The following is a 6,894-nucleotide window of genomic DNA, read 5'->3' as shown; positions in this document are numbered from 1 at the left end:
TTTGTCTTTATGGTCTTAATATCTACTTGGACTTCTTAACAAATAACGGACAGTTCCCAATAAGTTATTATTAAGTAAATTAATTAAATTTTAATATTTTAAAATTATTTGACTGATAACTTCATAAGAGTATGTGATTTAAAATACCTTGATTGGGCCAACCAGATAGCTCAGCAGGCTAAAGCACCTGCAGCAGCCAGGGTTTGATCCTTGCATGTCGTGCTGACCCTGCCCCTGGGGCACACTGAGATGGCTATTGATACTGGGTGTAGTGATGTGTGCCTGTAATCCTAGTGCCTGAGATGCTGAAAACGAGGATCACTAGCAGTCCAATCTACATAGTGAGACCCTGTAGACCCTGTACTAAATACATTAAAAAAAAAAAAACCCTTGATTGTTGAAAAGCTGCCAGATGAAAATCCAGATCAAGACTTACAGATATTTTCAAAGAAAAATGTTTTCTATGATAAATTTGGTTTTACCTGGAGGCTCTCCAACCCATTAATCATCTATAAAGATACATAATTTTAAGATTTTATGGTTCAGTGGTTCACAATGGCAAAATTTCACAAAGCTAGCCATTATTTATATCCTTTGCTTAAAAAAAATCTTTAAAAAGAAAAATAAAACTGAATTTACATTACTAGACCAGGCCTATATTGTTAAAAGCACACAGAGTGGAGCAGTTACGTGGTCCGCTGGATTCAGGTAGAAGAGCTACATGACTATGCTAAACAAACAATTATCACTGAAGATAACAATGTATGCATTTTTACATATAGTGAGAATAATTTTGAAAAACCCAGTTATCTGCTTTAAATAGTCTTTTCACACTCCATATTGACCCTGCACATGGTCAGAAATAAAATAGAATTGTAATGCAATGGAATATAGGAGCAGCTACTTGACAATCCACAGCTTTGAAAGCTTGGATTATAAAATTGCAGAACTTGTTGGGAGGAAGAGGGGAAATAGGACACATTCTGTAACAAAGCATTCTTTCACTTCCGGTACTTCGGTCTATGTAGCTTCAGTAACAGCTGGAAGAGCAGCAATGTAGACTCAGTACATCCAGCTCGAAAGTTCATTCTAAAGTAGGGTAATCAAGTCTTACTCTGGAGATTGCTACAACACTTCTGGGAGGTTGTGGGCAGTTTTGAGGTCAACAAAAGAATATCACTTAGTGTAGGATGACTAGGGATCACTGTGGGTATAACCTCAGCTGGTGGAAACTCCAGTAGAACTGTTGCCCAATGCATGACACCTGGAGTGTTTCAGGCATGCTATTTTTCCCGCCCACTTTTCTGTGACTGTACTACCATGGTATGTTCTAAATCCATACTGTACAAAATGATACCTGTATTAGTCAAGCTTCTCCAGAAAAATAGAACTGATAGAGGAGACTTACTAGGCTAACTTACACAACCAGAGCCTCAATAGTCCTGCGGTGGCCATCTGCAGTGTGGAGAGCAGGGAAATTGGTGGCTGCTCATGCAAAAAGCTGGAAGCATCAAACAAGAGCCCAGGATGCAGTGCTAGACACAGGTTGCAGGCTGGAAAGCCCCCTGGAGAGGCAGTTGTACAAGTTCATATTCAAAGGCTAAGGAATTTGGAGGTTAATGGCCACAGGCCACAGCAGCAGCAAAAAACCCCACACCTGCTCAAGAGGGGTTTTCTGTGAGTCTCCATGATTTTCTCTCTTCTGCTTTTTCATTCTCTCCAGACCCCCAGCCTATTGTATGGTGCTACCCAATTTGGGGTGGGTCTCCTCCCAACCCCTGTTCAGTTTGTTGACCTACAGGCCAGTCAGAAGTGTGTTTTGGCCAGGTACTCTGGCTAATGCCTGTAATACCAGCATTCAGGAGGCTGAGACAGGAGGATCATTGCAAATTCGAGACCAGCCTTGGCTAAAACCTGAGCTCAAAAGCAGCCTGAACCGCATAACGGGACCCTATCTCAAAAAGACAAAATAAATAAATAAGTAAATAAAAATAAAAGAGCTTCGACCATTTTGTAGGCATCCTGAAATCTAGTCATTCTATGACAACAAAGTGAATTGTCACTGGGCCACTAGTCACATATGGTTATTAATATTGGAAGTGGCTAGTCCAAACAGAAATCTACAGATGCCGAATGCACAGCACAATGTGACAGCTTACCAAACAAAGTAAAATATCTCTCCTTCCATATCAGTTACATGTTGATAATACTTTGGATAAATTGAGTTAAAGAACACCGCCATTACTTTTGCCTGTTTCTTTTTACTTCTTTTTAAAAATTATTAATTGTATTTCTTGTTTTGATCCAGAGTTTCAATTTGCAGTTTGGACTTACAGTGATCCTCCTGTCTCAGCCCCTCTGGTGCAGGGAATCCAGGTGTGTGCCACCACACCCAGGTCCAGGGCCAGCACAGTGTGTGGTAGTGGGGATAGAACTCAAGATCATGAACTTGCCAGGCAGCTGCTTATGCCACTGAGCTCCCTCTCCAGCCCCCTTTTACTGTGGCCATTAGGACATTTTTATTACATTGAAGGGCACAATATTTTTCCACTGGACAGTTGCTGCTCTGGACAGACACCAGTGGAAGAGCTCCCATCCACTACCACATGCCATTCCCATGGCATGCTGGGAATTCCACCTGGGAATACTGGATAGGGAATAACTGACCCAGGCTGAACCAGGATGCAGGCCTCCTGTTAGTGAACAGGCCTCTTGTTGGTGGCCAACAAGAGGGGGATGCGTGTTGAAGCTAGGGCTGAGTCTGGGGTTGAAAGGAAATGTAATAGTGGGAGCAAATAAAAGGCCTGCATGCTTTCAGTTTCCTAAAATTTCCTTAAGCAGATTTATCTTAGTGAAAAAAGTGAGCAGATTAAACAAAAAAGTACGTGTAAACCTGTGAATACATAAATATGGCAACTGAAGTTTGTTTTATAAATCCATGTGATTTACTTAAGAATCTTTGAATAAAATAGTGATGACATTTATTATTTGCTAGTTTTTATCATGAATCCATAACTTCTCTATTTCATAGAAAATATAGCACAGGGTTTATTTTTCTGTCACATTAGAAGACTGCTTGCTGTGGGTCATTCAAAGGAGAAAAGCTAACCTGTTTGTCCTCTACTCCTTCCTTAAGTTTACCTATGCCAGAAGCAGTGATGGTCATTCATGACTTTCCTACTGACCATTACAGTCCTTACACTTGCGCTCTCTGAGTTGCTAATATCCTGAGCTGTCCTGTTGGATGTTTCCATCAGCTGCAGCAGACTCAAATTGTGTTATATTACGAAGAATGTTCAAGAATTTCCTGCTGATACAGGACGTGAGTCCTAAGGTTATTTTCTCCCATTGACGTTAATTGTCCCAGTAATTATAAAAGCAGAAAAACAACTTCACTAATTTAGGATGAAAGCACTTTTAAAAATAGAATTAAGTTCATTAACTGATATTCTTCCACAAGGAATAATTTCTTCACCCGACTGCCAAATTGACAGAAGTCTTCCAGCAAGATGCAAAGTGAATGTAGGTAGTAGGTACTAATTTCATTAAATCTTGAAGGTAATTAAAAAATATCTCAGAGAAGGTAATTCTATAATATTTATCTAAAAACTTCAAAATAGAGAAACTCAAAATTGGCAAATAAGGCATCAAATTAAAAGAAAAAGATACTCATTTTTACCTCGTAAAAAAGTTCCCAAGGGTTGGCATCAGACCTAGCATATTTCCTAATAATCGCAACAGTGTGTCTGGCTTGTTTCCCACTATTGTTTAGAAGCCAAGAAATCAGTTGAACTGTAAGTCTCACTTGTTTGGGATTATAGTATTGTGTAGCCAATGATATGAAATGATATGTAATACCAGAAAAACAAACATAGCAGGGTTATTCTTAACTTTTATTTGCTTGTTTAAATTAGTGCTGGGGCAAAGTGATCTGAAGAGGCAAGAAGTTCTTCTATTACAATGCGTGTAGCTCAAAATCCCCTTAGTCTGAAACTCATTTGGCCAAGAATCTCTTGGTATAAACCTGGAAGTGGCATAAGCCAGACTGTGCTTTCAGTTTCTTATGCAATTACTTGAGGCACTTTCATAATGAGGGTGTGAGATATACCTTATTTCTGTTTCTAAACTTTAGCTAGGTGCACCTGAGTTCATTTGGGGGTGCTGTGGATACACCTCCTGTGTACCCTAGGAGCACAATGTTGAGAGCTGTCATTCCTACAAGTTGCCCTCAGTTCTAGAGCCTGAACCGTGGTCCCTGTGCTTTGCTAAGCTTGTTCCAAGTAGGTGCTTTAGACCACTGAGCCATCTCACCAGCCCAGGTTCTACTTTTGAATTGACAGATAAGCCCTTCTCTTAGCTTGTGTTCTCCCCAAAGGAAAGCTTGACAGAAGGACTTAGACGTGAACAGTATGCTCACCTTGGAGCCCCTACTCCCATGAGACGGCAGGACTGTGGTGTTCATCTTCCAGTTCTTTTATTCATTTATTTATTTATTTATTTATTTATTTATTAATTTTATGTGGTGGCTCAGCACACCCTAGGGGCAGGACTGGCATGGCATGTGGTGCTGGGGATCAAACCATGGTCCCTGGGCTTTTGCCTAAGCTTGCTTAAGCAGGCGCTTTAGACCACTGAGCTATCTCACCCAATCTTCCAGTTCTTGTCCATCCCTATCTCCTGGTAGCTCCCTGGAGCTGGTAATTTTCCAGAGACTTCTGGCTTGATCTGTGGGGAAAGCAACCAAGAGAAAACTCTCAGGTGAAAGTTTTCAGATGACTTCATGCATCTTAAGGAAAAGGTAAATGCTCAGGGGACTATCAGAGACACTGAACTACTACACAGGGCTGAGGTCAAGAAAGGAGTGTCAGGGTTGAGGAGATAGCTCAGTAGAATAAGCACTTGCCTGGCAAGCGCAAGGTCCTGAGTTCAATCCCTAGTACCACAAAAAAGAAAGAAAGAAAGAAAGAAAGAAAGAAAGAAAGAAAGAAAGAAAGAAAGAAAGAAAGAAAGAAAGAAAGGAGTGTTAACAGATTCTTCTAAGTGTCTTCCCCAAAGCGCTTAGGGCATCACATTACAGTGATACATATACATCAATGTTTATAGCAGCACCATTCATAATAGCTAGATCCTGGAAGCAGCCTGTATATCCATCAACAGGTGATTGGATAAAGAGAAAAATGTGATATACTTTTGTAAAAGCTAAAGCCTGAAGGGCCGGCCAAATAGCTCAGTGGATTAAAGCACCTACAGGCAGGCGCAGGGGTTGGGGGGTTTGATTCCCAGATGTGCCTGTAGTCCTAGCTGTGCCTGTAGTCCTAGCTGTGCCTGTAGTCCCAGCTGTGCCTGTAGTCCCAGCTGTGCTTGTAATCCCAGCTTTTGGGAGACTTTAACAGGCTGATCACTATGAGTCTGATCTAGTAGTGAGACCCTGAACACCCTGTAGACCCTTCCCTAAAATACAAAAATAAATAAATTAATTAATTAAATTAAATAAAAATAAATCCTGAAAGCAGCCTGTATACCCATCAACAGATGACTGAATAAACAAAATTTTGTGTCTATATATATATATATATAACTTGGCTATGAAGAATGACAAATTTGAGACATTTGCAGTAAAATGAATGCGACTGGGAAATGTAATGTTGAATGAAACAAATCAGATACGCAGGGCGGGGAGATAGCTCAGCAGCATAAGTGCACAAGTTTAAACATTATATAGTATCTCTCATCTGAAAGAGGAAAAGTATGAAGAAAGAAAGTAATAAAGGATGGATAGAGGGGGACAAGGGGATGGATCGCTAGCCCAAGGGAAGTGGCCCAAGGGAATAGGGACAAGAAATAAGGCAGGGGGAAAGGGAAAATGAGCAGAATACAGATGTACCATGTACAGAACCCAAAAGCCTCAGTGAATATGAACATTATATCCCACAGCATGATCTGATTAATAACAAGAATGAAAATAAAGGCAGGGAAACCAGAAGAGGAAGAAGGGGGAGGGGTTAAGAAAAGAAGCAAGCTATAGTATGTGCACATACTCACTCTCCAGGATGCTTATAAATTGCATGTACTGCAAAAATATACTCATAACATTTTTAAAAAAAGAACGGTTTGGAAACAAGATGGATAGAGACACAGGAAGATTTATTTTAAAATTTGCCACAACACTAGCAGTATCTACTTGCATTTGCCTCATTATAGTTGCTTTAAAAATATCCTACAATTCAGAGTTAATGTTGGTTCTTCTTCTTTACTAGGTTTAAAGTGATGCAGTTTTAATCCCTTTCTTTATCATGGTTTTTTCATTTCAAAACCCCTAGTTAATAATACATTGCACACCAGGAGCTGAAAACACATCAGTGAATGAAGTGAACTGACAGTAATAAAATAGACTATGGAACAGAGTTGTGGGCAGAGTGACAAATGTGTTGCAGTGCACTGCCTCAAGGGAGCAGCAGATGTTGACCTCCGGGCCAAGGTTGCTCAAGAAAAGCCAAAAGCCCAGATATGTGAAACTGCTAGGTTATTATCTGGGGGGCAAAGACTATAGACCGTGGAGCCAGAGGGTTTGAATGTGAAAGTCAGTGCTCTTAATATAACTTCGAGCAAGTTTCCGATTTTTTTGGGGGGGGGCGGTATCAGAAGTCAAATTCAAGAAGACCTTGTGCTTGCCAGGCAGGTGCTGTGACACTGAGCTATTTCCCTGGCCCAAGTTACCTATTTTTGACCCTCAATTTTCTCTTCTGTGGAACAGAAGTAATAATGATACCTGCATCAGACAGTTGTTGTAAGGATTAAATGAATTAAGACTTAGGTTTTTAATTAGCACTAAGTAGTCAATAAATGTTGAGATTTAATAAATGTTGGCTATTAGATATCAATTTAATTTTAATT

This window comes from Octodon degus, unplaced genomic scaffold (genome assembly GCF_000260255.1).
Source record: "Octodon degus isolate 3935 unplaced genomic scaffold, OctDeg1.0 scaffold00235, whole genome shotgun sequence".
Taxonomy (NCBI): domain Eukaryota; kingdom Metazoa; phylum Chordata; class Mammalia; order Rodentia; family Octodontidae; genus Octodon; species Octodon degus.
The sequence above is the reverse complement of the archived record's forward strand: the minus strand, read 5'-3'. Positions refer to the sequence as shown.